This window comes from Sapajus apella, unplaced genomic scaffold (genome assembly GCF_009761245.1).
Source record: "Sapajus apella isolate SASKATOON/1434 unplaced genomic scaffold, GSC_monkey_1.0 scaffold2169, whole genome shotgun sequence".
Taxonomy (NCBI): domain Eukaryota; kingdom Metazoa; phylum Chordata; class Mammalia; order Primates; family Cebidae; genus Sapajus; species Sapajus apella.
Genome location: NW_022439095.1, coordinates 546 through 10,693, shown reverse-complemented (window position 1 = coordinate 10,693; position 10,148 = coordinate 546). Strand labels below are relative to the sequence as shown.

The 10,148-nt window shown below is 49.1% G+C and overlaps 1 long non-coding RNA gene and 1 pseudogene across 1 annotated transcript; both read left to right on the top strand.

The window, feature by feature from the left end:
* The first annotated feature begins 1,537 nt into the window (after nt 1–1,537).
* LOC116547130 lies at nt 1,538–3,190 on the top strand. The gene is made up of 2 exons (XR_004266945.1): nt 1,538–1,589; nt 2,958–3,190. It is a non-coding gene; the product is annotated as an uncharacterized LOC116547130 (long non-coding RNA).
* Nucleotides 3,191–9,987: 6,797 nt separating this feature from the next.
* Nucleotides 9,988–10,148, top strand: part of LOC116547131 — a 543-nt pseudogene continuing 382 nt past the window's right edge.

The following is a 10,148-nucleotide window of genomic DNA, read 5'->3' as shown; positions in this document are numbered from 1 at the left end:
CATGCCCAGCTAATTTTTTGTATTTTTAGTAGAGACGGGGTTTCACCATGTTGACCAGGATGGTCTCGATCTCTTTACCTCGTGATCCGCCCGCCTCGGCCTCCCAAAGTGCTGGGATTACAGGCTTGAGCCACCGCGCCAGGCCTGATTTTTTTTTTTTTTAAGACAGTCTCACTGTCACTCAGGCTGAAGTGCAGTAGCACAATGTCGGCTCACTGCAACCTTCGCTTCCCGGGTTCAAGTGATTCAGCTTCTTGAGTAGCTAGGATTGCAGATGTCAGCCACAATGCTTGGCTGATTTCTGTATTTTTAGTAGAGATGGGGTTTTTTTTAATGTTGGCCAGGCTGGTCTCAAACTCCTGACCTCAAGTGATTTGCCCACCTCAGCCCACGTAAGGTGTTGAGATCACAGGTGTGAACCACCGCGCCTGGCCAACGCTGTTTATTACTTAACCGCTCTTTTTGACTCTGGCCACTCCCCAGGTGGGTTGGATTCACACAGAATAAGTGGAAAACAAGGAGTGAATGGAGTTTGCTTAAATGGAAGTAAAATGGCAAGCTTATAAGAGGCTTGAGGCCAGGTGAGGTGGCTCATACCTGTAATCCCAGCACTTTGAAGGCCGAAGCAGACAGATCACTTGGGGTCAGGAGTTCAAGACCAGCCTGGCCAACATGGCAAAACCCCATCTCTATTTAAAAAATATACAAAAAGCAGCCAAGCGCGGTGGTGTGTGCCTGTAGTCACAGCTACTTGGAAGCCTGAAGTAGGAGAATCACTTGAACTCAGGAGGCAGGTGTCGCAGTGAGACGCGATTGCGCCATTGCACTCCAGCCTGGGCGGCAGAGCTAGACTCCATCTCAAAAAAAAAGGAAAAAAACATTGGCTTGAAGGTGAATTAGTGGTGGAGCCTGGTGTCAGGACACAGGTGTGTGGCTTTTACTTTACCGAAGCTGGCTAGGTGCCGTGAGTCACACCTGTAACCCCAACACTTTGGGAAGCCAAGGTGGGAGGATTGCCTGGGTCAAGGAGTTTGAGACCAGCCTGGAGAACATGGCAAAACCCTCTCTACAAAAAAAAAAAACAGAAAAAAAAAAAATGTGCTGGGCACGGTGGCATGCACTTGTAGTCCCAGCTACTAAGGAGGCTGAAGTGGGAGAATCACCTGAGCCCAGGAAGTTAAGGTTGCAGTGAGCCGTGATCGCACCACTGCACTCCAGCCTGGTAAAAAAATAACAGGAAAAAAAAAAACACTGGGTGCGGTGGCTCACGCTTGTAATCCCAGCACTTTGGGAAGCTGTGGTGGTTGTATCAGTCCAGTCCAGAAGTTCTAGACCAGCCTGTTAATGTAACAAAACCCTGTCTCGGCCGGACATGGTGGCTCACGCCTGTAATCCAAGCACTTTGGAGGCCAAGGCGGGCGGATCACCTGAGGTCGGGAGTTCAGGACCAGCCTGACCAACATGGTGAAACCCCAGCTTTAAAAAACAAAAACAAACAAAAAAACAAAACCCTGTCTCTATTTTAAAAACAGCCGCAGGGCTGGGCATGGTGGCTCACGCCTGTCATCCCAGCACTTTGGGTGGCCAAGGTGGAAGGATCATCTGAGGTCAGGAGTTGGATACTAGCCTGGCCAACATGGTGAAACCCCACGTCTACTAAAAATATGAAAATTAGCCGGGCGTGGTGGCAGGCACCTGTAATCCCAGCTACTTGGGAGGCCGAGGCAGGACAATTGCTTGAACCTGGGGGGGCGGAGGTTGCCGTGAGCCGAGACTGCACCACTGCACTCCAACCTGGGCAACAGACTGAAACGCTGTCTCAAAAAAAATAAAAAAATAGCAGTAGCAACAAAAACTTTACAAAGAGGGTACAACACCTCTCTCTCTTTCTTTTTTATAGCCAGGGCGCAGTGGCTAACACCTATAATCCCAGCACTTTGGGAGGTTGAGGAGGGCAGATCACCTGAGGTCAGGAGTTCCAGACCAGCCCCCTGAGTAGCTGGGATTACAGGTACCTGCCACCATGCCTGGCTAAGAATAACACCTCTTTATGTGATAGCTGTCAATGACATGAGAATGGCAGCTGGCACAGGTACCTGCATAAGCCTCAGGTCTGGAAGCTGGTCTAGAATGATGCTGAGAGGCTCCATCACCTCAATGAATGAAAGAATAGCTTCTGTTAAGAGGGGGACTCATTAGACACAAAACCTTGGCACTGCCCAGGACCCCACACACAGCAATCACAGCATCTGACCTGTTACAATTCTGCTCTTTTTTTTTTTTTTGAGTTCCCTATAGCTCTCTGTATACCCTAAATCCCCCAAGAGAACAGAAATAGAAGCACACAAACCCTATCCTCTTATGAGCCAATGGAAACTAGAGTTCTAAGCATCTGCTACTCTTTCCCAAGTCAGAGCCACTGATTTTTTTTTTTAAAGACTGAGTTTCGCTCTGTCACCCAGGCTGGAATGCAATGGTGCCATCTCGGCTCACTGCAACCTCCGCCTCCTGGATTCAAGCAATTTATCTGCCTCAGCCTCCCGAGTAGCCACCACACTACTCAGTGGCCACACATGTGCCACCACACCCGGCTAATTTTCTATTTTTAGTAGAGATGGGGTTTTCCCATGTTGGTCAGGCTGGTCTTGAACTCCCGACCTCAGGCGATCCGCCCACCTCGGCCTCCCAAAGTGCTGAGATGGCCCAGCTACTTGGGAGGCTGAGGCAGGAAAATTGCTTGAACCCGAGAGGTGGAGGTTGCAGTGAGCCACAATCGTACCACTGCACTTCAGCATGGGTGACAGAGCAAGATTCCTTCTCAAAATAAAATAAAAAAAAAGTGCTAGGATGACGGGCGTGAGCCACCTTGCCCAAACCACTGAACTTCTAACAGATGAAAAGGTTTAGCCTGGGCAAGGTGGCTCCTCCTTGTAATCCCAGCACTTTGGGAGGCTGAGGCAGGCGGATCACCTGAGGTCAGGAGTTCGAGACCAGCCTGACCAACATGGAGAAACCCCATCACTACTAAAAATACAAAATTAGCTGATGTGGTGGTGCATGCCTGTAATCCCAGCTACTCGGGAGGCTGAGGCAGGAGAATCCCTTGAACTCAAAATGCGGAGGTTGCGGTGAGCTGAGATCATGCCATTGCATTCCAGCCTGGGCAACAAGAGCAAAACTCTGTCTCAAAGAAAAAAAAAAAATAAACCAGCTTGGGCAACATACTAAGACCCTACATATAGTGAGTCTCTACAAATAAGTAATTTTATTACTTTTAGCCAGAACAGACGTGGTGGCACACTGCCATGGTCCCAGATACTGCAGAGGTTGAGGTGGGAGGATTGCTTGATTGAGCCCGGGAGGTCCAGGCTGCAGTGAGCCAAAATCGTGCCACAGCACTCCAGCCTGGGCAACAGAGTAAAACCCTCAGAAAAGGGGCCAGCTGGGGGGAGACAATGGTGAATTGGGCTTCCAGCAAGAGAAGAAAAGCTATTCAATGTTTGCCATGTGTGGTGGCTCAGGCCTATGGTCCCAGCTACTCAGGAGGCTAAGCCATGAAACTCCCTTGAACCTGGGAGGTGTTCAAGCTTGAATGTGATTGCACGACTGCACTCTGCACCCTAGCCTGGGTGACAAAGTGAGACTCTCAAAAAAAAAAAACAAAAACAAAGAGGAGAGGAATTTTACCAACTAACTGTGGAATTCAGAAATACAGAAACGAAGCTGCGGAGTTGCCCAGCCGCTACTCACCTCCCAAGGCCCGGCCCTACTCCCCGGCTCTGAGCGCCGGAGGCTGAGACAGGGCTAATAAAAAGGTTTCTCTTTCGGCCCCAACCTGTGATTGGTCCTCAGGGCCTGACCACTGCTGGGCGCTTCCTGTTCCCACCAGGAATCCTGAGAGGTGGGCGCTGACTCCTCACCTGAGCGTCCCCATCTACACCTGTGGTTCTCAATCTTGGCTGCCTGTTAAACTTACCTATCTGGGGCCTCATTTCAAAGCACGAATGCCCAGAGATTCTGGTTGATTGGTCAGATTCGGGCTGCTCCGATACTGGAGTTCTTTAGAGTCCCAGATAATTACGATTGTTGCTGAGTCTGAGAATCACCGCTTAGAAGGCTCAGCTGTGATTGGCTACCTCCTCCATCACACGAGGCATATTATTAATAAAAATCCAACTGCATTTCCAGTTAAGTATCAATGACATGTCAACTATGAGACACATGAAAAGCACCAAATTCATTAGTTTTACACTGGCAGTATGTTTTTTTTTTTTTAAGATGGGGTTTCACCATGATGGCCAGGCTGGTTTCGAACTCCTGACCTCAGGTGATCCACCCACCTCGGCCTGCTAAAGTGCTAGGATTACAGGCGTGAGCCATCATGCCTGGCCACTGGCAGTATTAATTAATTAATTTATTTATTTTTGAGACAGAGTTTCGCTCTTGTTGCCCAAGCTAGAGTGCAATGGCGCAATTTCAGCTCACTGCAATCTCTGCCTCTTGGGTTCAAGTGATTCTCCTGCCTCAGCCTCCCCCGAGTACCTGGGCTTACAGGCGCCTGCCACCGCACCTGGCTAATTTTTGTATTTTCAGTAGAGACAGGGTTTCACCATCTTGGCCAGGCTGGTCTCAAACTCCTGACCTCATGATCCACCTGCTTCGGCCTCCCAAAGTGCTGGGATTACAGGCTTGAGCCACCATGCCCAGGCTAATTCTTTTTTTTTTTTTTTTTTTTCACCATGTTGGTCAGGCTGGTCTTAAACTCCTGACCTCAGGTGAGCCGCCTGCCTTGGCCTCCAAAGTGCTTGGATTACAGGCGTGAGCCACCGCATCTGGCCAATTCTTTTATTTTTTTAAGATGGAGTCTCGCTCCGTTGCCCAGGTTGGAATACAATGGTGCATTCTTGGCTCACTGTAACCTCCACCTCCTGGGTTCAAGAGATTCTCCTGCTTCAGTCTCCCAAGTAGCTGGGATTCCATGGCATGCACCACCATGCTCGGCTAATTTTTTGAATTTTTAAAGTAGAGATGGGGTTTGCCATGCTGGCCAGGCTGGTCTTGAACTCCTGACCTCAGGTGATCCCCCAGCCTCAGCCTCCCAAAGTGCTGGGATTACAGGCATGAGCCACCGGGCCTGGCCAGCAGTATAATTTTGTAAACATGTAAATGAGACTAAAAATTTGGCCAGGCACAGTGGCTCACACCTCTAATCCCAGCACTTTGGAAGGCTGAGGCTGGCAGATCACTTGAGGTCGGCAGTTCGATACCAGCCTGACCAACATAGAGAAACCCCGTTTCTACTAACAATACAAGATAGCCGGGCTGGGTGGTGCATGCCTGTAATCTCAGCTACTCAGGAGGCTGCGGCAGGAGAATTGCTTGAACTGAGGAGGCAGGGGTGGCGGTGAACAGAGATCGCGCCATTGCACTCCAGCCTGGGCAACAAGAGCGGAAAACTCCATCTCAAAAATAAATACATACATAAATAAAATAAAATACATAAATAAAGGCTAAACATTTGAGTTTTACAGCTTTTTTCTTTTCTTTCCTTCTTTTTTTTTTTTTTTTTAGATGGGGTCTTGCACTGTCACCCAGGCTGGAGTGAAGTGGCACAATCTTGGCTCACTGCAACCTCCGCCTCCTGGGTTCAAGTGATTCTCCTGCCTCCACCTCCCAACTAGCTGGGACTACAGACACCCCCCAGCACACCTGGTTAGTTTTTTTTTTCGGTGTGTATTTTTAGTAGAGATGGGGTTTTACTATGTTGGCCAGGCTGGTCTCAAACTCCTGACCTCTTGATCCGCCCACACTGGCCTCCCAAAGTGCTGAGATTACAGGCGTGAGCCACCGCGCCCGGCCTTTTCCATGTTTTAGAACCAACATATGTATGTCTGCATCTGTATTTCTTTTCTTTTTGTTTTTTCTTTTTGAGTCAGGGTCTCACTCTGTCACCCTGGCTGGAGTGCAGCGGCACAATCATAGCTTACTGCAGGCTACAGGCATACGCCATCATGCCTGACTAGATTTTCATACTTTTTGTAGAGATGGTGTTCTCACGATGTTGTCCAGGCTAGTCTCAACCCCATGGGCTTAAGCGATCTTCCCGCCACCACGGCCTTCCAAAGTGCTGGGATTTCAGGCATGAGCCACCATGCTTGACCCGGTGTTTACTTACCAGGTCCTCTAAACTTTCCTCCACAGTAGGGATTGCCAGGATCCTACCCATTTTTCACGTTCCTTGAGAAAATGAAGGCAAGAAATATTTAGAAAACCTGTCTGAGGTCTTGAAGATCACAAACAGCTGTCAGCTTTGGAAGCCCAGCTCTATTCTAGAAAGAGTCTGAAAGTGAGGGACAGAGGGAAGAGAAAGGATGAATTAAATCCGCCAGGCCTGGTGAGGCCACTCACACCTGTAATCTCAGCACTTTGGAGGCCAAGGCAGGTGGATCACGAGGTCGAGAGATTGAGACCTATCCTGGCCATCATGGCGAAACCCTGTTTCTACTAAAAACACACAAAAAATAGCCAGGCATGTTGGCGCGTGCCTGTAGTCCCAGCTCCTTGGGAGGCTGAGGCAGGAGAATTGCTTGAATCTGGGATGACGAGGTTGCAGTGAGCCGAGATCTCGCCATTGCACTCCAGCCTCTGACAGAGGGAGGCTTCATCTCAGAAAAAATAAAAAAAAAAAAAAAAGAAAAAGAAAAAAGAAAGAAAAGAAAATGTGCCAGGAGCAGTTTTTAGGCTGCACATTTCAATAAATTCTTTTCTTTTCTTTTTTTTTTTTTTTTTTTTTTTTTTTGAGACGGAGTTTTGCTCTTGTTACCCAGGCTGGAGTGCAATGGCGTGATCTCGGCTCACCGCAACCTCCGCCTCCCGGGTTCAGGCAATTCTCCTGCCCCAGCCTCCTGAGTCGCTGGGATTACAGGCACGTGCCACCATGCCCAGCTAATTTTTTTTGTATTTTTAGTAGAGACTGGGTTTCACCATGTTGACCAGGATGGTGTCGATCTCTTGACCTCGTGATCCACCCGCCTCGGCCTCCCACAGTGCTGGGATTACAGGCTTGAGCCACCGCGCCCGGCAATAAATTCTTTCCATTTTTTTCATTCTTCTTCTTTTTTTTTCTTTTAGCTGCGATAAGAACCTTTAACAGAGATCAGCTAGGTGCAGTGGCTCACGTCTGTAATCCCAGCACTTTGGGAGGCTGAGGTGAACGGATCACAAGGTCAGGAGTTGGAGACCAGCCTGGCTAACATGGTGAAACCCTGGCTCTACTAAAATACAAAAAAATTAGCTGGGCGTGGCAATGTGCACCTGTAGTCCCAGCTACTCGGGAGGCTGAGGCAGGAGAATCACTTGAACCCAGGAGGCGGAGGTTTTGGCGAGCTGAGACTGTGCTGCTGCATTCCAGCTGGGGGACACAGCAAGACTCCGTCGCAAAAAAAAAAAAAAAAAAAAGCAGAAGGCTGAAAAGACACCTCAAAAGGCCAATCTCAGGTTCCACAATCATGACGTTATTTACAGGAGTAATTGGGGAAGTTGCAAATCTTCCGAACTCCAGAACCATGGCTGAATTCAGGCCTCTCTCATTTCCCTAACTTGCTGGCCTTTCCTTGGTGTCACAAGCGTAGTTTAGTTTTGGGGAAGGACTGCTATCATTTAAATTATAAGCTAGGCCGGTGAGGTGGCTCACGCCTGTAATCCCAGCACTGTGGGAGGCCAAGGTGGGCGGATCACCTGAGGTCAGGAGTTTGAGACCAGCCTGGCCAACATGGTGAAACCTCATATCTTAAAAAAAAAAAAAAAAAAAAAAGAAAAGAAAAGAAATTATAAACTAAATTTATTCCCAAAGTTAACTTGGCCCCATCCAAGAATGAGGGAAGACAGCCAGTCTGTGGGGCTAGATGGAGACAGTGGCATCACACTTCTCGTAGGGTCCTAATTATGCAAAGGCAGCTTTAGTTTCACATAAGGAATTTTATGTGAAATTTTAGTTTGGAACACTGAACAAGTCATCTCAAGTTTCCTTACAAAAGCAAGCCCTCGATCGGGCATGGTGGCTCACCCCTGTAACCCCAGTACTTTGGGAGGCTGAGGTAGGTAGATGAGGTGTGGTCAGGAATTCGAGATCAGCTTGGTCAATATGGTGAAACCACGTCTCTACTAAAAATACAAAAATTGGCCGGCATGGTGGCTCACGGCTGTAATCCCAGCACTTTGGGAGGTGGAGGCGGGCAGATCATGAGGTGAGAAGTTCAAGACCAGCCTGGCCAACATGGTGAAACCCCACCTCTACTAAAAATACAAAAATTAGCCGGGCATGGTGGTGTGCACCTGTAATCCCAGCTACTCAGGAGTTTGAGTCAGGAGAATCGCTTGAACCCGGGAGGTGGAGGTTGCAGTGAGCTATCATGCCACTGCACTCCAGCCTGGGTGACAGAGCAAGACTCCATCTCAAAAAAAAGAAAGAAATTCTTTTATTTCCAACAACATTGAAGAACATGAAGGACATTGTGCTAAGTTAAATAAACCACACAAAAAAAGGTGAATACTGTATGATCTCACTTATATGTGGAATCTAAAGTAGTCAAATTCATAGGAACAGAAAGTGGAATGGTGGCTGCCAGAGACTGGGTGGAGGGAATCATGGGGAAATGTTTTGCAGAGTACCAAGTTTCAGTTATGCAGCTTGAATATGTTCTAGAGATGTAATATACAGGAATGTGATTATAGTTAACAATATTGCATAGTATATTTGAAATTTGCTAAGAGAGTAGATCTTTTTTTCTGAGAGGGAGTCTCACTCTGTCACCCTGCCTGGAGTGCAGTGGCACAAACTCGGCTCACTGCAGCCTCTGTCTCCTTGGTTCAAGTGATTCTCCTGCCTCAGCCTCCCGAGTAGCTGGGACGTGCCACCATGCCTGGCTTATTTCTGTATTTTTAGTAGAGATTGAGTTTCACCATGTTGGCCAGGCTGGTCTCGAACTGCTGACCTCAGATGATCTGCCTGCCTTGGCCTCCGAAGTGCTGGGATTATAAGTCCGGCTGACCACAGCCCTTTGATGTCCACAGAGGGTGCTGGCGTCTGTGGTTAGACTCCGGCTGGCGTTCCCTTGACTCTGTTGAGGGACCTCTTTTGGTTGCAGCAGGCCCATCATCATGGCCATGAGGACCAGTGAGGCACTTGGTCCTCTGCAGTAGGAGTTCAGGCAGCTGAGCCTGGGTTAGAAGGACAGATGGTTACAGAAGGGGCAGCCAGGCAGCCCCACTAAAGGACCCTAAAGTGGACGCTGTGTCTCTAGTCTACCGACACTAGCCCACACCCACAAGACAATTCTCACCTTTCTTTCCTGCTGTCATCATGGATGCAGTGGTGGTATCACCAGGGAATTCTACGGTGAAAAAAGACGGCGGTGAGAAACAGGGAGCAGCTGATGTGGTCTGTCTGAGCCCTGCCTGTTGCTTACTTTCTTTTTCTTTTTTTTGAGGCAGAGTCTCCCTGTGTCTCCCAGGCTGGAGTGCAGTGGCTCCATCTCGGCTCACTGCAACCTCTGCCTCCCAGGTTCAAGTGATTCTCCTGCCTGAGCCTCCCAAGGAGCTGGGATTACAGGTGCACACCACCATGCCTGGCTGATTTTTTTTTTTTATTTTTTTGGAGACAGAGTCTTGCTCTGTCACCCAGGCTAGAGTGCAGTGGGGCAGTCTCAGCTCACTGCAGCTTCTGCCTTCTGGGTTCAAGTGATTCTTCTGCCTCAGCCTCCTGAGTAGCGCTGGACTACAGCCACGCCGGGCTAATTTTTGTATTTTTAGGAGAGACAGGGTTTCACCGTGTTGGCCAGGATGGTCTTGATCTCCTGACCTTGTGATCCCCTGACCTTGTGATCCACCCGCCTTGGCCTCCCAAAGTGCTGGGATTACAGGCGTGAGGCACTGTGCCCGGTCAAAGATTTTTTTTTTTTTTTTAAGATTCAAATGCGGTTCGGGCAGCGCAGCGCAGCTGCCCGGCCCACCCAGCTTCCCGGACCATGGCCAACCTCGAGCGCACCTTCTTCGCCATCAAGCCGGACGGCGTGCAGCGCCGCCTGGCGGACGAGATCATGCAGTGCTTCGCACAGCCGGGGTTCCGCCTTGCGGCCACGAAGTCAAGC